Source organism: Equus asinus, chromosome 9 (assembly GCF_041296235.1).
Source record: "Equus asinus isolate D_3611 breed Donkey chromosome 9, EquAss-T2T_v2, whole genome shotgun sequence".
NCBI lineage: Eukaryota > Metazoa > Chordata > Mammalia > Perissodactyla > Equidae > Equus > Equus asinus.
In genome coordinates this window covers 77,348,075-77,375,395 of record NC_091798.1, presented here as the reverse complement: position 1 = coordinate 77,375,395, position 27,321 = coordinate 77,348,075, and the positions used below count along the sequence as shown (strand labels likewise).

Sequence of the window (27,321 nt, the reverse complement as noted above, 5' to 3'; positions counted from 1 at the left end):
ACATAACTCCAAGTCTTATCTTTGTGTCATTTTTCTTTATTCCACATTTTTTTGACATTTTATTGGTAAATTTCTAAAATGTTATACCATTTCAATGTCCATAAGTAAAAACTTAACCAATGGTTGTAATTCAAATATTATACTTAGTTCCTCAAAAATTGGAAGGTCCTATACTCTATTTTAGACTTTTCTCCTTTTATTTACTGAAAAGATGCCTACCAAAATCTTGCACCGTGCTTAGAAAACAGTAGGAATACAAACACACACACACACACAAATTGGGGATGAATACATATCTATTAATTTTATTTGCGTTATATTAAACGCTCCTTTACTTTTTATATCTGATTGTAACATCTCTATTCACTCTCAACGCCCTAGGAATACCTAAATGTAGCAGGTTAAGTTCCTAATAAACTCAGGGTAAATCCATTTTTTTAAATGTATTACAGACATAGCTCTTTTAAAGAAATCTGTGATAAATCTTGTTAAAAGGTAAGTTTCCTCAATTGAACTATTTTCGACATGTAAGGAAAAAATTAGACTAAATCTTCTCAAAGCAGAACACAGGTATACTATTTTCCTATCATGTTTCATTCCATGTTTCCTTCTTTCTTCTACTTTCATGTATCTTTTTTGCTCAGTCACTTTAGATGATATGTAATCTAAAAGTCCTTATTGAAGGCCTTCTGAACAACTTCTTTCAAGTTTTTACAATTTCAGATGATTCAACTTTAAAGTGGGTCTATGGAAAACTAAGTTCATCAAACTCAACATTCCTCTAGAAGCACAAGAAAAGCAATCACTAATTAAGAAAAGTAAGAGATCAGCCATTAACTGGTATGAGTCTGCTCGGGCTGCTACAACAAAATACCACAGACTGAGCGCTTGAACAACAGAAATTTATCTTCTCACAGTTCTGGATGCTAGAATCGCAGATCAAGGTCTGGCAGCATGGTTTCTGGGGAGAACTCTCTTCCTGGCTTGTAGACAGCCACTTGTCGCTGTGTCCTCACATGGTGGAGAGAGCAATAGGGCAAGATCTCTGGTGTCTTTTTGTATAAGGACACTGTGGCTATCAGATCAGGGTCCCACCCTTATAACTCATTTAACCTTAATGACATCCTTGGGAGTTAAGGCTTCAACATATGAACTTTAGGGAGACATAATTCAGTCCATAGCAATTAGAAAAGAAAGTATCAGGGGATTTTATCACGTTTAGGGGCATTTGTGTTACAGTATTCTTGATACTTTTCCGAATATCCTCTAATCTTAGAAGACAGGTTACTTCAACATCATCAGTTCATCTGGCTCTGCTTTCAAATGCTAAGGCCATTTTTGTCCCTAATCAGAGGAAGGAAGGAGCAGAGAAAGGAGATGTGAAAGGTTTTGGACAACTACAGAGTTGGAAGGTACAGTCCACACAGGAACTACTCCTACTTCTAAACTACAAGTTCAGAGGATTCCCAAAGCCCCCTCAGGTTCCCTAATTTGCAAGAAAGACTCAAAGAACTCCCTGAAAACTCTAACACTTTTATTTATTTATTTATTTATTTATTTATTTATTACAGGAAAAGGATACAGATTAACATCAGGGAAGAAAAGAAGTACGTAGGACAGAGTTCAGGAGAGTACCGCACATGGGGCTTCTGACGTCCTCTCCCCATGGAGTCATGGATGTCTTACTCTCTGGTATCTATGTGTGACAATATGCACAGAGTATTGCCAACCACAAAGCTCAGAGGAGACATGGTGTTCGGAGTTTTATTGGGCCTCTACTATGTAGGCATGATTGACTGACTCACTGCCCACATAGTTGATCTCAGTTTTCCAGGTCAACTGGTATCATGTGATATAAAACCCCCATCCTTAGTGACACAGTTAGTCTTTCTGGCCTGGGCAGCCTCCATCCTAAGACTAGACAGGAATGGCTAGCCCCAACCCTCAATAACATTGTTAAGACAATGTGATCCAAGGCCCCCAGGCAAACAAAGATACCAAAGATTATCACCCAGAAGCTCAAGGCGAAGGCTAGGCCTCTTTTTGAGCAAAGTTAAATTCTTTACTACACAGGAAACAAGAGAAATCCTTCACTAGTTCCTTTGCCTAAAGAGGCAAGTCCAGGTTCCTCAGTAAACTATACAACAAGCCTTCTCTCCTCTCATTTTATGCACCTCCTCATCCTCCATGACTTGACTCCAATCTCCTTCCCCAACTCCATCTCACCGTAGTCAAACTTTCTGCTCTAATAATTTCAAACTCCTTTTTGTTTTTATAAACATCAGACTGATGAGAGCTATGTGTTCTGTCTAGAATGCCTTTCCATTTTACTTTTAAATGATTCATCCTTAAGTTCTCAACTTAGGCTCATTTTCTCCAGCAAGCCTTTCAACAACCTGGGGTGAGGCACTGTGCCTCTCCCATAGCATCCTATACATTTTAAATATTTAGCTAAAGTCTTATCTTTATAGAAGACACTCCAACCGCATGTAAGATCCTCATTTGAGGGGTCTAGATTGCCTTATGACTACATATCAATTTTTTACTGATTCAAATAACTGAGACCCTACCTAACTCTTGTCCTGTTTACCTTCCCCCATATTTCAGTTAATCTAGGTCTTGGGCCTTTCCCTGTTTCTTTCTCCCACCTTCTCCCATCACTTTGAGACCAGAGTCCTATCCCTGTTCAACTAATCCCTGGTGAGAGACCTCCTTTCTTTTCTGCCTGAACTTCCTCAATCTGCCTAATATGATGCTTCCTACTCACCCCCCCAACCAATTCCTGGATATGACCATCTAAGAAAAATACTCCAACTACATTACAGGGTGTTAAACCAAATGGATCATGATGATTAACTAATTTCCAAACTACTTGAGTTAGTACCAGGATCATTTCCGTAGTATAGACAAAAACGATGATATCAAGAAGAATAAGGTGATTCAAACCAAGAGAGCATCTCACCTATGAATTAATCAAACTTTTCAAATTTTTTAAATGCCTCACCTTGAGTTACAATCTTGGATACAATTTCAGCTTGTTCTATGTTCTAAACAAGGCACACAAGCTATGCTTTGTGGATGAAAAGGGTATCTCTCACACTTCTTCATTACCTTGGATATTAACTCTGAATTGTTTTTTAAATAGAGGTAGTGTGTCTGTTGAGCCATTGATAGTATCTTTCCTGCTGCTTTCTTATACCGGATCACACAAGAGGGCAATGTGATTAGCAGGGGATAGGAATACCAGCCACATCCCACAGTACATAGTAGTTACACTGTTGGGTACTAGTCGTGATCATTCGTGTAATGAGCTATTAAAGGGCTTACAGGAGCCCAAATCCACAATCTTAGTCTTATCAGCACCTCTCTAATCTCTAAACAAATCAACACTAAGTACATTATCAGCCTAGACTATGCTTAAAATAAACGTCCAATGTGCCAGAAAGAAATGGAAACATACAATAAATGCTTTGCTTCAATGACCTGTCTTCACAGTGACATTTTTCTATACAGCAAAAATTATCTATATTATCTATATTGCAGTATCTATACTGCAAAAATAAACTATTCCCCCAAAAAGGAGACAAGAATACACTATCAGGAAAAGCAGCACAGCACGGCACTAACTTGTCTTTAACTCAGCTGTGAAACCTTCAGCAAGTCAGTCATCTGCCACTCATCTCTAGCAAATTAATCAATTTTAATTTGCCAAAAAGTGATAAGAAAAATTATGGCATAATTTGTCATTCATTACTTTAAATTAAAGAAAGCAATCTATTTAAATGAGCTTTAGAACTGAAATAGTCGGCTAAATGTAGTACCGCAAGAGTATATAATAAACAATGATAGTGTACAAAACATTCAATAGTGAAAAAAACCAGACGTGTTATCTTGAACTAATGGGCCATCAGCCACTCTGGATCAAAAAATTCCTTTCCTCCTTAAACAGATAATCTAAAAAAATTCTTTTAAACAATGCTGAGCATTGTTAAATTACACAATTACTCATTAAATTAATCAACTAAACCTCATTATTCTATGGATGGAAATGATGTGATACACAGTCTGAACAACTCAGTTTATTCCCGTAGGACTGTATACACTGCACACCTTCCACTGACTGTTGAACCTGACAGACTGATGTACATTATTTGATATACAGGGGATCTTCCTAAATTACTCAATGCCAAGCAGCTGACTTCAGAACCACATGCTGGGAAGTAACTGGTGATCTGCACTCTCTAGCCCTATCCCCCATTCCATTCCAATCTCTAGAGCTATATTACTTTCTGTCACTTTGTTGCTGGGTCCCCTCTCCTCTGCTGTCAGTTCTGGTGCTTAGCGTCCATCACTGATATTGATCTCCTTTGCCACTCTCCATCTAGCCACATCTGGCTGCCATACTGCTACTCAACACTTCTTTTCTCTGTCTATTCATCACTTTTGGCTCCTCTGTTTCCTTCTCTTCTCAGCTACCAGACAAAAGAGACATACTTCACAGGCACAGTCGGCCAATCAATGCACCCCTTTCCTTCTAATTAAAAAGAAAAAAAATCAAAGCAGGACAGGATGATCCTTGGCTTTTCTGAGCTGTTTCCATCACAATCTGATACTCCAAGGTTCATTCGTTGTTACAAAAGATGCTTTATGGTTTATTTCTAAGTTTGGAGTTGCTGCAGACACTTGGTCTACAGACAATTGTAGTTTTACAATTATGGTATTTTAGGGTTAAAAAAGCAAAAGAAGACAGGGTGGCTGCCTTCTTAACCCTTAGATGGTTCACCAAAAGAAAAATCAAAAATGTCTATTAAAATCAGATAGTAAAATAAATGACTAGTACCCCAAAGAAGATATATTTATGGCTCCAAAGCATATGAAAAGATGGTTAACATCATTAATCGTTAGGGCAACGCAAATCAAAACCACAGGAGACACTACTTCACACCCATTAGGATGGCTATTATCAAAAAAATAGAAAATGTGTTTGGCAAGGATGTGGAGAAGTGTTGGTGAGGATGTGGAGAAACCGGAACCTTTGTGCATTGCTGGTGGGAATGTAAAATAGTGTAGCCACTGTGGTTAACAGTAAGGTGATCTCCAAAAAGATTAAACATAGAATTACCATATAATCTAGCAATTCCACTTCTGTTTATATACCCAAAAGAAATGAAAGAAGAGACTCAAAGAGATATCTGCATACCCATATTCATAGCAGCATGATTCACAAAAGCCAAAAGGTGGAAGCAACACAAGCATCCATGGACAAATTAATGCACAAACAAAATGTGTATATACATAAAAAGAAATATTGTTCAGCCTTAAAAGGAAGGATATTCTAACACATACTACAACAGGGATGAACTTTGAAGACATGATGCTAAGTGAAATAAGCTAGTCACAAAAGGACAAACACGGTATGATTCCACTTACATGAGGTACCTAGAGTAGAGAGAGAGAATTTTCACAGAGACAGAAAGTAGTCTGCTGGTTGCCAGGGACTGAGGGGAGTGGGGAATAAGGAGCTAATGTTTAAAACGTACAGATTTTCAGTTGAGGAAAATGAAAAGTTCTAGAGATGGATGGCAGTTATGGTTGCATAAAAGTATGAATGTACCTAATACTACTGAAATGGACAGTTAAGAATGGTTAAAATGATAAATTTTATGTATATTTTACCACAATAAAAAAAATGAATGAAAACTAAAGTTGACACAGGGCAGAGAGTACTCACTACTTAGCTATCCATGGTACTGTGCAAACCTAATCTGACTCTACAGCAGACAGCACAAGTTATGTACAACTAAGTAAATGGTGTTTCATTTTGTTAGCGCTAATGAAGAACACAGAAACATCTTTATGTATTTAAGGACATCATATTCTCCTCACAGAGGTCTCTCTGGGAAAGCTGACAAAAATAGGCTGTCAATAAAGAAGATATCTCATGCACACACCAAATTACTGAATAAATATTCATTCTCGAGATTTTTAAACCCTAATGCCTCCATGCTACATCCTTGCTATTCTAAGATACATCAAACATTCTCCGGCCTCAGCACTAGCCTAAAACATTCACCCCTTAAAGCGCTTTATTTTTCTTCATAGCTCTTATCACTATTTGATATATATTTACTGGCTAATCGTCCTTCTCCATTCACTACAATGTAGATTCCAGAAGTACAAGGACTTTGTCTATTTTGTTTACTACTGTATGCCCAGCACCTACAACACCGCCTGGCACACTGAAGGTGACCAATAAATATTTGTTAAATGAATGAACAGATGGATGTTCACAGCTTCACGAATCATATTTTCCTCTTGGCCTTGGTACTATGCTGCCATTTACCAAAGCTGCAGCAGCCACTGCCTCAAAGTCATCCAGAGCATCCCTGGTTTAGGCTTCAGTGGTTAAGCAGATGGACCATCTTACTTAAAAAGTCATATAGAAGCCTGATACTGGCACCATAAAAAAAAAAAAAAAGTGCTCTCTGACTCACTTTCTAAATACACTAAATGAGTACAGTACATCTCTCCCCCACAATGAGGGATAAAGAATATACCTCTAACACTGCCCTAAGACAAAAAAATAGTGTATTGCATAACAAACATCACACTGCACCTATTTCATAAAGGTTACAAGGCACTTGCTAGCCTGAAAAACCACAGGATTTTCTCTCTACAACCGTTCAGAGGATTTGGGGAAATGGGAAAATGCAACAATACTGCTTGTCAATAAAGAATACTGCTTGTCAATATAGCCAAAAATTAAATAACCAGTGACTTGGCCCAACAGATACACACTCTGGAGCATCAGATGAATGTTAAGTCTGGATGAGGGAGAGAGAAAACTGCTTCCAAAATATACGTAACTTTATTTCAAAGTCAAAAGTATTCAACTAAGAATTCATCCCAGTGAAATGTCCCACCAGCGCCCATGCATGTTACAAGTTTTGAGAGCATTTTATAACTGCACTTTCATCTTCTGTCTGCAGTGAATGACTTCTGGTAAAGCTTTGGCAGTTGATGATCATTTCTGTAGAAAAAAATCTTTAACCAGAGAACTGCAATACAGCCCCTCCTGAGAAAGCATAGGAGGGCCCACTACTCTAAGATCTCTTGGGTCCCAGAACCCCTTAAGTCTAGGTGTAAGGAGAGTCATCCAGAGAATACACGTGTCCTGTCCCGCCTCGCAAGTGGAAATGTCGGGTGCAATTCGCCCATCAGCGGGGTCCCGGACACAGGGCGGAGGCGTCCCCAGGAAACGCAGCGTGGCTCCGGGTAGCTTCCGGCCCCGGGGCCAGGGACCCCCGCCCGAGACGGATCAGGCCAGCCCCTTCCTCCCATTCAGCCGGGGCCTGCCCCGGAGCTCACATCCCCGCAAACGCAGGTCCTACCTGAGCTCTGCCCCCAGCTACAGGGCTGCGGGGGGAGGCGGGAGGAGGCGTGGCCTTCCAGCTCGCCAGTCGAACTCCCTCGTGCGGTTGTTAGGACTTTCCCTCTCGGGATCCGCGCCCCGACCAAGTTCGAGTTGCACTTCCGGGGTCCGCAGGAGACTGAAACGTCATTGCGCACGCGACGGCGGCGGAGGCCACAATCCGGAAATAGGCGGGGCGTGGTCGCTGATTTGGTTCCTGCGGTGCTGGATGGGCCTGGAGAGAGAGGCCGGGGGGAGATAAGGGTTGTCCTATCCGCCGGCTCTCCTCTCTCTTCGTTCGCTCTGTCTTCTGAAGCAAGGGACATAGCTTCTTCGGTAGCCAGAGAGGATGGGGCCACCGTGAAGCCTCGTTCTCCAAGAGGAATTTAAGAAACAGTTCCGGGAATGTCCATGCAGCTAATTGCCCTCTCTCCCATTCCTGGTTTATCGGCCTTACTCGGTCCATTCAACTCCAGAAAAGATGGAAGGTGGGAAAGTCTAGATTTAGAAGATTAAATTTACCTGTAAATTATGATTTATGTAAAGTAGGAAGTTAAGGATAGCCTCTCAGACACTACTCTTTATCCTATCTGCTGAATACTAATAGGATAGATTGGAAACAGCTGTGGAAAGCTATTGTCACATGGCTAACGGGTTTGGTTCTAAAGTCAGCTTTTACAGCAAAAATCTGTTAGTAAATTACTCATGAAAATCCCCTACATGGCCCGCAAAGTACAGAATATGTGATGTTAAGCATAAACTCTAGATCTGTAATTCTTATGCACACTTGAATGTAAGACCTCTTAGCTAGTTTAAATGTTAGAATGAAAGGAGAGTTTGTGTGTAGGTTATCTGGGCATTTAAACAGTCCTGATAAATCCGAGATCAATTCTTAGTCTTCATCTTACTTAACCATTCAGCAGCATTTGACACAGTTAATCAGATCCTCCTTCTTGCAACTTCTAACACTTTCTTCATTTGACTTTTGTGAAATCACAGTGTTCTTTTGATTCTCCTTTGCTGGATTTTTCCTGATTTCTAAATGTTAGTGTACCCAGATTTCTTCCCCCTCTTTATCCACCCTCCTTCCTCAGGTGATCTCAACCATTCCCTTCATTGTCTTTTATATGGCATTGCTATGCTGATGGCTTCCAAGTATCTATATCCAGCCTGATTTCTTTGCTTTCTATACACACATATCTAACTTCCTATTCAACATATGTACTAGGATATTTAATATGCATTTCAGACTCTTTATTTTCAACCTCCAAAACCTGTTCCTGTTATGCATCTTTCCATCTCAGTAAATGGCACATTGATTCTTACTGTTGTTCAGGTCATCCTTTGATTCCCCTTTCTCTCACATTCCACATCCAATCCTTCAGCAAAATCTGCTGACTCTCTTTTCAGAAGGTATCCTAGGGGTTGGCTGGTGGCGTAGTGGTTAAGTTCGCCCTCTGCTCAGGTGTCTTGCAGGTAGGGATCCCAGGCGGAGACCTACACACCACTCATCAAGCCATGCTGTGGTTGTGTCCCATATACAAACTAGAGGAAGATTGGCATGGATATTAGCTCAGGGACCATCTTCTCAAGCAAAAAGAGGAAGATAGGCAACAGATGTAGCTCAGGGCCAATCTTTCTCTCAAAAAAAAAAAAGGTATCCTAAATTCCTAAATCTAACCAGTTCTCACCACCCCTGCAGCTACCACTGTAGTCCTCACTGAATGCTCTAATTGTCTCTTAATTGTTCTGCATTCTTCTGTTCTTGCCTCCCTAGTCTAGTCTCCACTTGGTGGCTCTAGAAATCCTTTTAAAATGCAGATCAGAATTTGTTACTTTCCTGTTCAAAACCTCTAAAAGCTTCCCTACTCAGATGGAATAAAGTCCAAAATGATTTTCATAGGACTCTGTATGATCTGGCCCCTGGCCACCCCACGCTACCATTGAAGAAGAGGATAGTAAGATATTTTGGAATGGTGGGGGGTGGAAACTTGAACAATAACTTTGGAGTTTGGGAAATGGCACTACCAAAGGTGATTGCCCAACTGTCTTGCCTGGAAATATTTCCAGGCAAGAAACTGACTGAGGGTGCCTGTGATGACAATGTAAAGAGATAACAACTGTCAAGTTTTTTCCGAAAGCTTGGAGATATATTGCTATGTGGCTGGATGTATTAGTTTTCTAGGGCTGCCATAACAAAGTGCCTCAAACTAGGTGACTTAAACAACAGAAATTTATTGTCTCACACTTCTGGAGTTTAGAAGTCCAAGATCAAAGTGTGGGAAGGGTTGGTTCCTTTTGAGGGCTGTGAGAGAGAATTTGTTCTATGCCTCTCTCCTAGTTTCTGGTGGGTTTTGGACAATGTTTGGTGCCCCTTGGCTTGTAGATGCATCACCTCAAATTCTGTCTTCATCTTCACATGGCATTCTCCCTGTGTGCTGTCTCTGTGTCCAAATTTCCCCTTTTTAGAGGGACACCTAATCCAGTCATACTGGATTAGGGCCCACCCCAATGACCTCATTTTAACTTGATTACCTTTCTAATGGCCTTATTTCCAAATAATGTCACATTCTGAGGTATTGGGCATAAGACATCATTGTATCTTTTTGGGGAGACACAATTCAACCTGTAAACTAGGGTAGAATTGTTTTACAAAGGAGATAAGCAACTTCAGTAGAAATAAGGAAAGGAGAATCAACCAACCAGCAGAATGAGGTTGTGTGAGGAAAGCCTCTACAAGAGGAACTGCATGGGAGTTTTGAGATGCTAGCAGGAGCTTTCATCCCCTTATCAGGGAATGGCAGTGTTGGAGTTCCTGGATTTGGGTGAATCTCCAAAAATGTACAAAAGTACCTAAAGACAGAAAGCACCAGCACTTGGGCATTTGTTACAGAGGTGACCACGATCTCAGTTTATAATAGCCTTTTCTTTCTACCCCTGAGCTGACCCTGAAGGATCTCAAGGAAACAGAATGAGTGTGAGACAGAGAGAAGTAAAAGGTGGAGGAACCAAGACAAAACAGGTAACACCCTCTTCCTTCTAGTCATATTTGTGGGGCACACCTTGAAAAGAGGATGCTTTAAAGTGATTTAGAGGTTTCCAGTCCAATATGTAAAGAGTTTGGAGCTCAAATTCAGTCACTTCCATCTTCACAATGAGAAAAATCTGTACAAACTAAAAATCAACAACTTTTCCTAGATTCGTCAGAGAATGGAGGTCACAGGGAAAACTGCTGCCCCCAAAACTGGAGAGACAGACAAGCAATAAAAGAGAGGCAAAGCTTACAGGGAGCAGGAGTTAGTATGGGTAGGAACACATTAAATTCTCATTGAAAAATTAGTGATGGCTCAGTGTGGGCTATCTTGAGAGTTAAAACTCATGGACCAGCTTGAGAATTAAAAACTCCAAGTGGTCCCAGTTGTGGGGTGAAGGGGCCCGCACACTTTGGTGAGTTTACCTCCAGGAGCCCTACCAGGTTCTCACTGTGAAGATCAGAGAAAAATCTTCTTCTGACAGTGGGAGAGCAAAAATGACCATTTTGAGATATGCCCAGAGCTCTCTGTTTTCCTTAACAAATCCTTCCCTTAAGGGAAATTATTTTACCAGAGCCTATCCAACCAGGGGTTGACCAACCTAGAGGAATGGAAATACTCAACTCCAGCACACTCTAGCCTTTGAAGTGGGGGGAAAGTGGGCAACATGCAGGAACAGAAAGGTACTATAAGCAGAGAGATGAAAATGCTAAGAAAGACTCAAAAGGAAATGCTGGAAATATAAAACATTGCAATAAAAAACAAAAATATCTTTGATGAACACAGCCAAGGAAAGAATATAGGTTGAGGATATGTCAATAGAAACTTCCAAAACTGAAATGCAAAGATAAAAAAGAATGAAAAAGAACAGAATATCCAAGAATTGTGGGAAAATTACAAAAGGTGTAACATATACATAATGGGAATACCAAAAGAAGAAGAAATAGAGAAAGGAAGAAAGGAACTATTTGAAGCAATAATGACTGAGAATTTTTCAAAATTAATGACAGACACAAATCCACAGATCCAAGAATCGGAGAACTCCGAACTGAACAAATACTAAATGAAATTTACACCTTGGCATATATATTCAAACAGCAGAAAAGCAAAGACAAAGAGAAAATCTTGAAAGAAGCCAGAGGAGAAAAAAACCCAGCCTTCCCTACAGAGAAAAAAGGATAAGAATCCCATTGGACTTTTCTTCAGAAACTATTGCAAGAAGAGAATGGAGTAAAATATTTAAAGTGTTGAAAGTAAAAACTACCAATCTAAAATTCTGTATCCAGTGAAATTATCTCTAAAAAGAAAAGGAAAAATAACTTTCTCAGAAAACGAAAATTAGGGAAATTGCCAGCAGTGGACCTGCCCTGCAAGAAATGTTAAATGAGTTCACCAAAGAGTTGGAAAGAGTTGAAAATCAAATAGGTCAGAAACCTGGATCTACATAAAGAAAGGGAGAGTTTTAGAGAAGGAATAAATTAAGGTAAAATAAAATCTTTTCTTTTCCTCATTCTTTATTTTGATCAAACAGATCTGTTGCATCTGCTCAAAATAATAATATCAACATTGTATTCTCTGATTATAACTTATAGATAAATGAAATGAATGACAGCAGTTGTAAGAGACAGGAGGGGGGAACTGTACGTTCATTACCTGTGAAGCGGGACAGTGCTATTTGAAAGTGGACTTAGATAAAATTTAAATGTATATTGCAAACTCTAGGACAACCACTTAAGTTTTTTTTTAAATGTCTGATTTTCTAACAGAAGAGAGAAACTATAACCATGTAAAATGTTCAGTTAAAATCAGAGAAAGCAGAAAAGAGTAGAGGACTAAAAAAAAAAAAAGAGGCAGCAAGGGCAATGAATAGGAAACATTTACAGTCATTTAGATCATATCAGACTTTTAAATGACTAAAAATGAGACTTTCCAATATATTCTAATGTGACCAGAAAAGCCGTGATGCTTGCCTAGCATATAATCCAGGTATTGGGAAAAATAACTGACAAAGCAGGTTTGGATTGTAGTAGGAGGAGAAAAATTAGGTTTTCTGCTTGTACCTCAAATACTGCTTATTCAATATATAAGTTACATCCAAATATGTATGTTACAGAAACTATGAAGTTTAAAACATCTTGTGAAATAATTACATAAAAATCGTGTTTTCAAGTTTAGAATGGTACTTCCTCACTGGGATATTAGTACTTAGTAATTCTTCAATCCTTTCTTGGTTCATTTCCACTTTTATTAACATTCCCTTCCAGCTTATATCTCATGTCTGAACTTCTCTATTCCTAATTCTCCACAATTATTTCTGTAAGCACAAAATTTACTCTTACTCTTCATTTTAATGCATTTATACACTGATGTCACTATTGTAGGCAACTTGATTATTTGCAGATATCCTCAGAAACTTATTCTACTTCTCAGTATTCACCGAAACTTGATCTATTGGATGTTGAATATGATCAATATAAGCCTTCCTTCTTATACACACACACATACATGCACTATATTCCTATAATAAATCTGAGCTATGAGTATGACTATGTGATAAGTCCTGTGATTTTCCTAATTTCGAAATGTAGGGGTGGTCTTGAGACTCCTCCAAAACAGTTACCCATTATTGAAAGAAAAGACAAACAATGGAGACTGATTCCAAGATGACTCAATATCTGAATCATCAGATAGGATTTTAAAGAGCTATTATAACTATGCTTAATGACATAAAGGAAAGTATACTCCTACTGAATGAAAATACGGCAAATCCCAACAGAGACATAAAAACTATAACAAAGAACCAAATGATTCTATTCTATTCTATTACAGAAAATTCTACTACAGAAAAATAAAATACCTAAAATTTTAAAAAATCCTCTGGATGGGCTTTAACAGCAGAATGGAGACTGTGAGGACAGAGTCAGTGACCTTGGAGATAGATAAAAATAAAAATATCATACGTATGCATAGCACAGCCAAACTATTCAGAACCAACAGTCAAGAGAAAATCTTGAAAGCAGCCAAAATAAAATGACATTTGTGTAGAATAATGGTCCAAATTATCACTGTCTTCTCGTTAGAAACAGAAGAGGCCAGAAGAGAGTGGATCATCTTTAAAGTGTTGAAAGAAAAAGGCAGTCAATCCAGAATCTTGTATCTAGTGAAATATCTTCCAAGAATGGTGAAGTAAACATTTTCAGGTAAAAGAAAAATAACAGACTTTATCACAAGCAGATCTGCACTTCAAAAAAATGCTACAGGAAGGGAAATAAAACCAGATGGAAATTCAGATTTTCAGGAAGAAGGAGCATCAGAAATGGAAAATACCTCAGTAAATACAAAACGTTTCTTTTTTCCTCTTAATTTCCTTAAAATACGTGTAACAGTTTAAAACAAAAATTATGACATTGTCTGGTGAGGTTTATTATAAATGTCTGTTGAGTAATGCAAATGAAAGCTATACCATAGAGGGCAGAGTGGGGTAAGTAGTAAATGGACCTATACACTTTATAGAAAGTTAAAGATACATGGTTTAATACCTTGAGCAACCACTAAAAAAAAGGGGAAGAGGTGTAGCTAAAAAGCCAATAGGGGGGCTGGCCCCGTGGCCGAGTGGTTAAGTTCTCGCGCTCCGCTGCAGGCGGCCCAGTGTTTCATTGGTTCAAATCCTGGGTGTGGACATGGCACTGCTCATCAAGCCACGCTGAGGCAGCGTCCCACATGCCACAACTAAAAGGACCCACAACAAAGAATATACAGCTATGTACCAGGGGGCCTTGGGGAGAAAAAGGAAAAAAATAAAATCTTAAAAAAAAAAAAAAGCCAATAGGTAAAATGTATATGAATGTTCATAGCAATTTTATTCATAACAGCCCCACACTGTAAACAAGCCAGGTGTCCATCAGATAGGGGCATAGATAAACCAATTTTGATATATTCTTCCAATAGAATACTAGTCAGCAGTAGAAAGGAACAAGCCACTGATTACATGCAACAACATGAACCAATCTCAAAACATGCTAAGTGAAAGAAGCCTCACACAAAAAAGTACAAATTATAGAAGTTCATTTATATGAAGTTGTAGAACAGGCAAAACTAATCTGCTGGAGAAACTAGATCAGAAGCACTAAGGCTGGAGTGTGCCTGGTGTACTCATGGAGTTCTAAGGAGGCCTGTGTGGCTGGAGGGGCCAAAGCAGAGCAGAGCTGTAGAAGAGGTGATCGTGCAGGAAAGAGGGATGGGTGAACGACGGAGACCAGGTCTTGTAGGCCACTGTTAAGATTCTTCACTCTGAATGAAAAGGGGAGTCACTGGAGAACTGAATAGAGGAGAGACACGATCTAATTTTTAAAGGATCACTATAAATAGGGCTTTTCAGTAGTTACAGTTCCCTTAAGGATATGGGGTGGAAAATAGAAAGGCAAGCTGAAGTCTCCCACAGTTATCAAACTAAGAAGGATTTTATTCTTGTGGAGGAGAACACCCCTCCTGGTCTGTCTTTTCACCACTCCCTACCTCCCATGCCCAACCAATTTTATACAGATATACCTTGTTTTATTGCACTTGACTTTATTGCACTTTGCAGATGTTGCGCTTTTTACAAGACCCTCCACCAGCAAAAAGATTATGACTTGCTGAAGGCACAGATGACGGTTAGCATTTTTTAGCAATGAAGTATTTTTTAATTAAGGTATGTACATTGTCTTTTTTAGGCATAATGCTATTGCACACTGCATAGACTACAGCATAGTATAAATGTAACTTTTATATGCGCTGGGAAGCCAAAAAGAATGTGTGACTTGCTTTATTGTGATATTCGCTTTATTGCAGTGGTCTGGAACTGAACCCACAGTATCTCTGAGGTCTGTCTGCACCTTTTTCAGAGACACAATGTAACCTCAGGTTTTGCTGTGTGATATTTTTTTCCCACATCATGTATATGTTAAGATACTAAGATCTAGCTCTTTGTGATTTTTTTTTTTAAGATTGGCACCTGAGCTAATAACACATGTTGCCAATCTTTTTTTTTTTTTCTCCCCAAAGCTCCCCAGTACATAGTTGTATATTCTAGTTGTAGGTCCTTCTGGCTCTGCTATGTGGGACGCTGGCTGAGCATGGCCTGATGAGCAGTGCTAGGTCTGTGCCCAGGATCCGAACTAGCAAAACCCTGGGCCACCAAAGCGGAGCACATGAACCCAACCACTTGGCCATGGGGCGGCCCGGGCTCTTTGTGATTTAGAAACCCCAAATAACAGCAGTTTAAACAAGACAGAAGTTTATTTCTCGTACACATCAATGTAGGTACCCAGGACTAGTTTTATGACTTCACAGTCATCAATGACCCAGGTTTCCACTTTTTTGTGGTTCTGCGTGTGCCATCTCCAACTGGCCAAAGTGGCTGCTCCAGCTCCAGTCATTATGCTCACATTCTAGCCAGAAGGAAGAGGAAAAATGTCCTTTAAGAATTCCTCAGAAGTTGCTCACACCATTTTTGTTTACATCCTAATGACCAGTACTTGGACACACAGTCACCCATAACTACCATGCTACTTAGTACTGGGAGATGTGATCCTGAGTTGAGGTGACCATATGCTTCACAAAAAGAAAGGGAGAATGGATGTTGCAGGTACAACCAGCAGTCTTTGCTTTAGGCCTCAACATCCACCTTATTTCCAGGAAGACATTTCCCAGGCAGGTTGCTCATTTTCTATAGGGAGCCTTTCTGAGCATGTTAGCCTGGGGCAAAACATTCCAGCCACACTGTGGCTGAACCCAAGGTAGTTGTTTCTGTTCAGTTGGCCATCTTGAACCAGAAGCTTCCCCCAGTGATTTTCAAAGTGCTATGCAATTGCTTTAGGGATTTGATAAGAAAGCAGATATATACTGTCTAAATAACCTTGTTACCCTTTATATCTGTTTTATATTTTGGGTTTCCTGGAGTAAGAATTCACCTGGAAAAAGCTTTACTCTGTGGAGTTGGAAAGCTATTGTCAGTATGCGCTGCAGATAGCAAAGGGTCTCTAGTTGGCAAGTGTGAGAACAAACTCTGCCTGTCCCCTCTGCAGTCCCGGTCCTCTGTGGCCTCCAGAGAGCAGTCCAGCTGAAAGGACCCATCAACTCCACTCCAGTTGTTGTTCTTAAGACTTCCTAGTGCAACACCAGATTCTTGCACAAAGAAAAGCTTCTTCAGCCTTCCTTCTCTATTTGACTTCAAGATAACCAATCAGCCTATAGATTTTATTGCCTGACATGAAACATCTTAAGCCTGTGTACCTCTTAGCTGTACCAGTGCTCACCAAGTTACAGCCAAATACAACACACAGCACAACACAATTCAGATGTGCAGTAACTGTATTTTCTATAACTAATCTCATCTTATTCTATGGCTCTCATTTCTGCTAAGGTAGAGTTTTTTTTGAAAAAAAAATCTTTAATTTTACCAGTTAAAGCTAATCTTTTTTTCCAGTTTAAAATTGTGTTCAACTTTAAATTTCAAATTTAAATTTTAAATTTTAAACTTTAAATTTCATAGCCTTGGTGGCCAAGTGGTTAAGTTTGGCGTGCTCTGCTTTGGCCACCTGTGTTCAATTTCCAGGTGCAGACCACTTGTCTGTGGCCATGCTGTGGTGGCAGCTCACACATAAAAAGAGGAAGACTGGCAACAGATGTTAGCTCAGGCTGAATCTTCCTCAGGAAAAAAAATTGTTTTCTGCTAAATGTTGACTCAATCCAATGACTAAATTTTCCATCAGGAATACATATCATCTGACAATTGGCTCACTTCTACCCCTTCCTTCTCAAGATAGTATTGGGTGTAGGAGACACTTAAGTATCTTAACAGAGGTGAGCAGGAGGCCTCTGTCCCTGTGCTGTCCTCTGGGTTCTTGTTAGACTTTGTTGAGGTTACTTTTCTCCTGTCTAGTTACTGGAAATCCTACAATAGGGTACAGTGAGGTTAAGGTTGGTCTGTCTCATCTGGTCTTTTGGTCATTGTCCTAGTATTCCTCACTACTGTCCAGCAACACTGCCATTTGCCTCTAGTTATAAGGTCCCTTCAGTCTGGGTCTCTGTCTCATCTTATCAGTCCTGGGACTGAAAACTCATTGATGGAATGTTTTCAACAATATATTTCAATTGTGTGCAAGGTACATTATGGTTCTTAAAAGAAAAAGGAAACTCCCTAAAAATATTAAATAATATCAGCTCACTACTGTTCATAACAAACAAGCAGTATCAACAAAAGATTGCAAATTCCAAGCATGATAAAATTTGTTTACCAAATAGAGAACTTATAATCCTATAAACACACAAAAAAGACCTTGACCTATTACCTCACATCACATACAAAAAATTCAAAATGGGTCATAGAATTAAATGTAAATGGTAAAGCAATAAAGCTTCTAGGCAAAAACAGGAGAATAACTTCGTGTCTTTGGGAGTGGCAAAAATTTCTTAAACAGGATACAAATGTATGAACCATAAAAGAAAAGATGGTTAAGTTGGACTTCACAAAAAATTGCCTTCTCTAGTGTGGAATCATTCCCTCATGAGCAGGGAAAAGGTGATCTGGGCTCCAGTATTTTCAGTGCACTGCACCTAAGACAGAATCTCCATCCTGTGAGTGGTGGCTAGGGGGAAGAAAGGAGCCCTCATCTTTTGACTACACTTGCCAGGGGCTTAGTCTCAGCACCAGGAAGTTGAGAGGAGGATGAGAAATGTTGAATGCGTGCTCCTCTCAGGAAGAAAGTCCTCATTTGGGAGCTTTGGGAAGAGAGAACCTGTGTTCTTGGCTGCAGCCTTCTGGAGTGGAGTCTCTGCCACACTGGGAGCAGGAAGGGAAGGAGGGAGCAGTCTTCATTCAAATACCACATACTCTAGACTTTCTTAGCAAGTTTTCATAGTTTTTCTGGAATAGATGTTTCTTGATCACCTGTTTGCCTTTTGAACCATTTCTAGAGCCTGTAAAAAAATTTTTTTAACTTTTCACTGGGGGTGCAGGTCAGTCATGTTATGCTGGAAATTGGTACCAGGGGTGCAGTTTTGGTCATCAGGAGTCTCTTTTCATTTCTGGTCTGTTTATTTTGCTTTTGAGATCAGCTCTAGTTTTCTGTTTTTTGTTTGTTATATGGCATCTGTTACTACTACTCCATTGGGTTAGAGGTGGTGTGTTAAAGCCTGGACTTTGCTGTGCATTTTTTAATTATTGATGTATAATTGACTTATAACATCATATTAGTTTCAGGTGTACTGCATAATCATTCAGTGTTTGTGTATACAACCATGTGTTATACAACGATGCTTCAGTCAATGACAGACTGCATATATGACCGTGGTACTGTAAGATTAGTGCATACATATAGCCTAGGTGTGTTGTAGGCTATAAAATCTAGGTTTGTTTAAGTACACTCTATGATGTTTGCACAATGACAAAGTCACCTAATAATGCACCTCTCAGGACATATCCCCATCTTTAAACGACACCTGACTGTACTGTGAAATGATCACCACAATAAGTCTACTTGATATCTGTCACTGTACATAGTTACAAAAGTTTTGTTTCTTGTGATGAGAAATTTTAATATCTGCTCTCTCAGCAACTTTCAAATATGCAATACAGTGTTATTAACTATAGTCACTATGCTGTACATTACATCCCTATGATTTATTTATTTTATAACTGGAAGTTTGTACTTTTTTGGTCACCTTCACACATTTTGCTAACTCTCCCACCCCCACCTCTGGCAATCACCAATCTGTACCTATAAGTTGGTTTTGTTTTTTGTTTTCTTTTATATTCCACATATAACTGAGATCATAGAGTATTTGTCTTTCTCTGCATGACATATTTTACTAAGTGTAATTAATGCCCTCAAGGGTCATCCATGTTGTCAAAAATGGCAAGGTTTCATTCTTTTTATGGTTGAATAATATCCCATTGCATATGTATGCCACTTTTTCTTTATCCGTTCATCCACTGATGGGCACTTAGGTTGTTTCCATACCTCGGCTATTGTAAATACTGCTGCAGTGAGCATGTGGATGCATAAATCTTTTTGAGTTAGTGTTTTCATTTTCTTCAGATAAATACCCAGAAGTGGAATTCATAGATCATATGTTAGTTCTATTTTTAATTTTTGAGGAACCTCCATACTGTTTTTCATAGTGATTGATCCAGATTACGTTCTCACCAACAGTTCACATGGGATTCTTTTACTCCACATCTTCACCAACACTTGTTATTTCTTGTCTTTATTTTGATAATAAGCATTCTAAGAGGTGTGAGATATCTCATTGTGGTTTTGATTTGTATTTCCCTGATGATTAGTAATGTTGAACATCTTTTCATATCCCTCTTGGCCAACTCTATGTCATCCTTGGAAAAATGCCTATTTACTACATCATGATAAAGGGAACAATCCAAGAAGAGGATATCACACTTGTGAATATCTATGCACCAAAAACAGGAGCACCTAAATATATAAGGCAATTACTAACAGACAGAAAATGAGAACTAGGCAGTAACACAATGATAGTAGAGGACTTTAACACTCTACTTAGACCAATGGCTAGATTATCCAAACAGAAGATCAGTAAGGAAACATTGGCCTTAAATGACACATTAGACCAAGTGGGCTTAGTAAATATGTGTAGAACATTTGATCCAAAAATAGCAGAATACACATTCTTTTCAAATGTTCATGGAACGTTCTCCAGGATTGATCACATATCAGGCCACAAAAGAAGTCTCAATAAATTTAAGAAGATTGAAGTAATACCAAGCATCTTTTCTGACCACAAAAGTATGAAAGTAGAAATCAACTACAGGAAGAAAATCAGAAAAGCCACAAAAATGTGGAGATTAAGCAAAATGCTACTGAACAATGATGGGGTCAATGAAGAAATCAAAGGAGAATTCAGAAATTACCTAGAGACAACTGAAAATGAGAATACAACAGGTTGAAATCTATGGGATACAGCAAAAGTGGTTCTATGAGGGAAGTTTATAGCAATTCAGGCATACCTCAACAGACAAGAAAAATCTCAAATAACAATCTAACACTGCACCTAAAGGAAATGTAAAAAGAACAACAAACAAAGTTCAAAATCAGCAGAAGGAAAGAAATAATAAAAATCAGAGCAGAAATAAATGAAATAGAGACTTAACAACAATAGAAAAAATTAAGGAAACCAAGAGCTGGTTCTTAAAAAAGATAAACAAAATTGACAAACCCTTAGCTAGACTCACCAAGACAAAAAGAGAGAAGGCTCAAATAAATAAAATCAGAAATGAAAGAGGAGAAATTACAATGGACACCTCAGATATACAAAAATTTATAGGAGTATACTATGAAAAGCTATACACCAACAAATTGGATAATCTAAAAGAAATGGATAAATTCTTAGAATCATACAACCTTCCAAAACAGGATCAAGAAGAAGTAGAGGACTTGAATAGACCAATCACCAGCAAGGAGATCAAAACAGTAATCAAAAACCTCCCAAAAAATGAAAGTCCAGGACCAGATGGCTTCCCTGGTGAATTCTACCAAACATTCAAACAAGACTTAATACCTATCCTTCTCAAACTCTTCCAAAAAATTGAAGAGAAGGGGAGGCTTTCAAACTCATTCTATGAAGCCAACCTTATCCTGATACGAAAACCAGACAAGTACAACACAAAAAAAGAAAATTACAGGCCAATATCACTGATGAACACCAATGCAAAATCCTCAACAAAATACTAGCAAATCAAATACAACAATACATTAAAAAGATCATACATCACAATCAAATGGGTTTCATTACAGGGATGCAGGCATGGGTCAACACCCACAAATCAATCAACATGATACTCCACATTAACAAAATGAATAATAAAAATCACATGATCATCTCAATAGTTGCAGAGAAAGCATTTGACAAGATACATATCCATTTATGATAAAAGCTCTAAATAAAATGGGTATAGAAGGAAAATACCTCAACATAATAAAGGTCATATATGACAAATCCAAAGCTAATATCATTCTCAATGGAGAAAAACTGAAAGCTATTCCTCTAAGAACAGGCACCAGACAAGGATGCCCACTTTCACCACTCTTATTTAACATAGTATGGGAAGTCCTAATGAGAGCAATAAGTCAAGAAAAAGAAATAAAAGGGATCCAAATTGGAAAAGAAGAAGTGAAACCGTCACTATTTGCAGATGACATTATTTTATGGACATAGAAAACCCTAAAGAATCCACTAAAAAACTTTTAGAAATAAGTGAATACAGTCAAGTCACAGGATACAAAATCAACATAGAAAAATCAGTTGCGTTTCTATACACTAACAATGAAGTAGCAGAAAGAGAAATTAAGAATCTCATTTACAATTGCAACAAAAAGAATAAAATACCCAGGAATAAACTTAACCAAAGAGGGGAAAGATCTGTACACCATAAACTATAAAAAAATATTGTTGAAAGAAATTGCAGAAGACACAAAGAAATCAGAAGATATTCTGTGCTTTTCAATTGGAAGAATTAACATAGTTAAAATGTCCATATTTCCTAAAGCAATCTATAGATTCATTGCAATCCCTATCAAAGTCCCAACAAAATTTTCCACAGAAATAAAACAAAAAATCCTAAACTTTATATGGAACAACAAAAGACCCTGAATAGCCAAAGTAATCCTGAGGAAAAAGAACAAAGCTAGAGGTATCATACTTCCTGATTTCAAAATATATTACAAAGCTATAGTAACCAAAACAGCATGGTACTGGCATAAAAACAGACACATAGATCAACAGAACAGAATTTAAAGCCCAGAAACAAACCCACACATATATAGACAGCTAATTTTCAACAAGGGAGCCAAGAGCATACAATGGAGAAAGGAGAGTCTCCTAAATAAGTGGTGTTGGGAAAACTGGACCACCACATGCAAAAGAATGAAGGCAGACCATTATCTTACATCATGCACAAAAATCAATTGAAAATGGATTAAAAACTTGAATGTAAGACCTGAAACCATGAAAATTTTAGAAGAAAACATAGGCATTACACCCTTTGACATTGGTCCTAGCAGCGTATTTTCAAGTACCATGTCTGACTGGGCAAGGGAAACGAAAGAAAAAACAAACAAATGGGACTACATCAAACTAAAAAGCTTCTGCTCAGCAAAGGAAGCTATCAACAAAATGAAAAGACAACCTAACAATTGGGAGAAGATATTTGCACACCATATATCAGATAAAGGGTTAATATCCAAAATATACAAAGAAATCATAGTCTCAACAACTCAATTTAAAAAAAGAGCAAAAGATCTGAGCAGAGATTTCTCTAAAGAAGATATACAGATGGCCAACAAGCACATGAAAAGATGTTCAACATCATTAACTATCAGGGAAATGTAAATCAAAACTACAATGAGATATTGCCTCCCTCCAGTCAGAATGGCTATAATTAACAAGACACAAAACAACAAGTGTTGGAGAAAATGTGGAGAGAAGGGAACTCTGGTACACTGCTGGTGGGAGTGCAAATTGGTGGAGCCACTATGGAAAACAGTATGGAGATTCCTCAGAAAAATAAGAATAGATCTATCACATGATCCAGCTATTCCACTGCTGGGTATTTATCCAAAGAACTTGAAAACACAAATGCATAAAGATACATGCATCCCTATGTTCATTGCAGCATTATTCACAATAGCCAAGACTTGGAAGCAACCTAGGTGCCCATCAAGGGACAAATGGATAAAGAAGATGTAGTATATATACACAATGGAATACTACTTAGCCATAAGAAATAATGAAATCTGGCCATGTGTGACAACATGGATGGACCTTGAGGGTATTGTGCTAAGTGAAATAAGTCAGTGGGAGAAAGTCAAATATCATATGATCTCACTCGTAAATAGAAGATAAAAACAATGACAAGCAAACACATAGCAACAGAGATTGGATTGGTGGTTACCAGAGGGGAAGGGGGAAGGGAGGAGGGCAAAAGGGATGATTAGGCACAAATGTGTGGTGATGGATTGTAATTAGTCTCTGGGTGGTGAACATGATGTAACCTACAGAGAATTCTCTATGTATTATGATGTACACCTGAAAGTTATATAAGGTTATAATCCAATGTTACTGCAATAAAAGAATTTTTAAAGATAACCATAATGTGGAAAAATAAAAAGATTTTACAATTTTAAAAAAATTTAAAAATTCAATTAAAAAAAAGAAAAATGTGAAGAGTGACGTCAGCATCATGGCAGATTGAGCTTGCCTGGAACTCTCTCCCCTCCAACATACAACAAGTAGGAGTAATCATATTCCAACAGAAAATATCCTAACAGCACAGGAATCTGTGGAGAGTCATGGCAGCCAAATGATGGAGGGCAGAGAGGCTGAAGCCCCTCTCAGAGGAGCTGGAATGGGGTAAGAGAAAACTTTGCTCCCTCTCCTAAAGACTGTGGTCACTGCCATGGGAGGCTCGATGAGGGAAGGAGTGGGGGAAGGGTCAAATGTCCACAGGATCACCCAGGATTCCCTAGCGCCCTTGCAGCCTATAGGGAAGCCCTCTAAAGGGGCAAAAGCTTTCGCAAGGGGTGACCTCATCAAGCCAAGACCCCAGGAGACCAGATAGCAAGAGCTGATTGGGAAACCAGGAACTACATGCAAGATAAAGCATTCTCCCCACCTGCACTGTTCCGTGCCATTCTTGGCTGAATGTGGAGGGCTCAGAATACGTGCCTCTCGACCCCCATCCAGTGGTGATAGGCTGTAACTACAAACGAATAATATCACAATGGGCAAAACCCGTAATTCCAGCATCAATCAGTTCATCTAAACTCCAGACCAGAGAGAAAACAAATAGCCAGAATTCTGTCCTGAGGACTCAGACATGAGTGAACTAAACAACAATGAATTCAGAATAGCCATCGTCAAAAAATTCAATGAGGCAAAAGAGAATATAGAGAAACAATTCAGTGAGTTCAGGAGCTACTTCACAAAGAGATTGAAACTATAAAGAAGAATCAATCAGAAATACTAGAGATGAAAGATACAATGGAAGAGATAAAACAAAATACGGATTCCCTGAATGCTCTTGTGGACACCATAGAGGAGCGAATCAGCATAATCAAAGATAGACAAGTTGAATTGCTCCAGACAGAGGAGGAGACAGAATTAAGACTAAAAAGAAATGAAGAAAGTCTCCAAGAAATGTCCGACTCAGTGAGGAAATGCAACATAAGAATTATAGGTATCCAAGAAAGTGAAGAGAAGGAGAATGGAGCAGAATGCGTGCTCAAAGAAATAATAGCAGAGAACTTCCGAAATCAAGAACTTCCGGAATGAGAGGGAAGTGCGTGTGGAGGAAGCTTTCAGATCTCCTAGATTTGTCAGTGTAAAAAGACCTACTGCAAGGCATATAGTAGTAAAACTGGCAAAAATGAATGACAAAGAAAGAATACTCAGGGCAGCAAAGCAGAAGGAAATGACCTACAAAGGTACCCATATCAGACTTTAAGCAGATTTCTCTGCAGAAACCTTACAAGCTAGGAGAGAATGGAATGACATATTCAAAACTTTAAAAGATAAAAATCTTCAGCCAAGAATACTCTATCCAGCAAAAATATCCTCCAGATATGAGGGAGAAATTAAATCTTTCCAGGACAAACAAAAGCTAAGGGACTTTGTATACATGAGACCCCCCACCCCCACAAGAAATCCTCAAGAAGGCCCTCATACCTGAAAAAAGAAAAAAAAGTTAGAAAGGGGTCACAAAACGTGGAGTAAGGAGACAAATAGGGAGAATCAGAATAGGATAGCAAATACGCAACTATAGCATTAGGATAAAGGGAAGGAAAACAACAAAAATGTCGATAATCTTGTCACTTTAACCACAAATTCACAACACAAGTTTGAATAAGATATGAGAACAATAACTTAGGAGGGGAGGAGGAAAGGGACTGGATCAGTTTACACTAAGGAAATAAGAGGCCATCAGAAAACGGACTATGTTATGCACGAGATTCTGAATCAAAACTTCAGGGTGGCCACTAAACTAAAAAGCAGAACAGAGACACAAAAAATAAATAAAGAAAAAACTAAGAAACACAGCATAAGAAACTGCAGAAGTCATTGGGTAGACCAAAATACGTAGGATGAGAAACAAAGTAAATGCAGGAAAACCAGAAAACGAGTGACAGAATGAGCGCATTAAGCCCTCATACATCAATAATCACCCTCAATGTATACTGGTTGAACTCTCCAATAAAAAGACACAGAGTGGCAAGATGGATTAAAGAACAAAATCCAACAATTTGTTGCCTCCCGGAAACACAACTCAGCTCCAATGACAAATACAGGCTCAGAGTGAAGGGGTGGAAGACAATACTCCAAGCTAATGACAAACAAAAGAAAGCAGGTGTCACAATACTTATATCAGACAAAGTAGATTTCAAGATAAGGCAGGTAAAGAGAGACAAAGAGGGGCAATATATAATGATCGAAGGGACACTCCATCAAGAAGAAATAGCACTTATAAATATCTATGCACCCAACACAGGAGCACCAAAGTTCATAAAGCAACTATTAACAAACCTAAAAGAAGATATCAAAAATAACACAATAATAGTAGGGAACCTCAACACCCCACTCACATCATTGGACAGATCATCCAGACAGAAAATCAACAAGGAAATAGTGGAATTAAATGAAAAGCTAAAACAGTTGGACTTAATAGACATATATAGAACACTCCATCCCAAAACAGCAGAATATACATTCTTATCAAGTGCACATGGAACATTCTCAAGGATAGACCATATGTTGGGAAACAAGGAAAGCCTCTATAAATTTTAAAAAACTGAAATAATAACAAGCGTCTTCTCTGGTCATAATGTTATAAAGCTAGAAATTAATTACAAGAAAAAGCTGAGAAAGGGACAAAGATGTGGAGACTAAACAATATGCTATTGAACAATCAATGGATCATTGAAGAAATTAAAGAAGAAATCAAAAAATGTCTGGAGACAAATGATAATGATAACATGGCATACCAACTCATATGGGATACAGCAAAAGCTGTATTAAGAGGGAAATTCATCGCAATACAGGCACACCTTAACAAACTAGAAAAATCCCAAATAAGCAATCTCAAATTATGCCTAACTGAATTAGAGAAAGAAGAACAAACAAAGCCCAAAGTCAGCAGAAGGAGAGAAATAATAAAAATCAGAGCAGAAATAAATGCTATTGAAACAAACAAGGCAGTAGAAAGGATCAATGAAACAAAGAGCTGATTCTTTGAGAAGATAAATAAAATTGACAAACTCCTAGCCAGACTTACAAAGAAAAAAAGAGAGAAAGCTCCAATAAACATAATCAGAAATGAAAGGGAGAAATAACAAGAGACTCCACAGAAATGCAATGGATTATAAGAGAATACTACAAAAGACTATATGCTAACACAATGGATAACCTAGAGGAAATGGATAAATTCTTAAACTCTTACAACCTCCCAAAGCTAAGTCAAGAAGAAACAGACAATCTGAACAGACTAATCACAAGAAAAGAGATTGAAACAGCAATCAAAAGCATCCCAAAGAATAAAATCCCATGAGACCAGAAGGCTTTCCTGGGGAATTCTACCAAACTTTCAGAGAGGATTTAATACCTATCCTTTTCAAGCTATTCCAAAAAATTAGGGAGGATGGAACACTTCCTAACACATTCTATGAGGCCATCATCACTCTGACACCAAAGCCTGACAAAGACAGCACAAAAAAGGAGAACTACAGGCCAATATTGCTGATGAACATAGATGCAAAAATTCTCAACAAAACTTTGGCAACCTGAATTCAGCAATACATCAAAAGGATCATACAT

The 27,321-nt window shown here is 38.5% G+C and overlaps 1 protein-coding gene across 12 annotated transcripts in view; it reads right to left on the bottom strand.

Moving 5' to 3' along the window:
- Positions 1-7,566, bottom strand: part of ARB2A (ARB2 cotranscriptional regulator A) — a 381,926-nt gene extending 374,360 nt beyond the window's left edge. For 5 of the 12 annotated variants that reach the window (XM_044780004.2, XM_044780007.2, XM_044780003.2 and 2 more), the window contains exon 1: positions 7,392-7,566. The gene's annotated coding sequence lies outside the window, so the exon portion shown is untranslated. The remainder of the gene's footprint in view (positions 1-7,391) is intronic. The other 7 variants (XM_070517781.1, XM_044780011.2, XM_044780010.2 and 4 more) reach the window with 5 other exon arrangements.
- Positions 7,567-27,321: the final 19,755 nt, after the last annotated feature.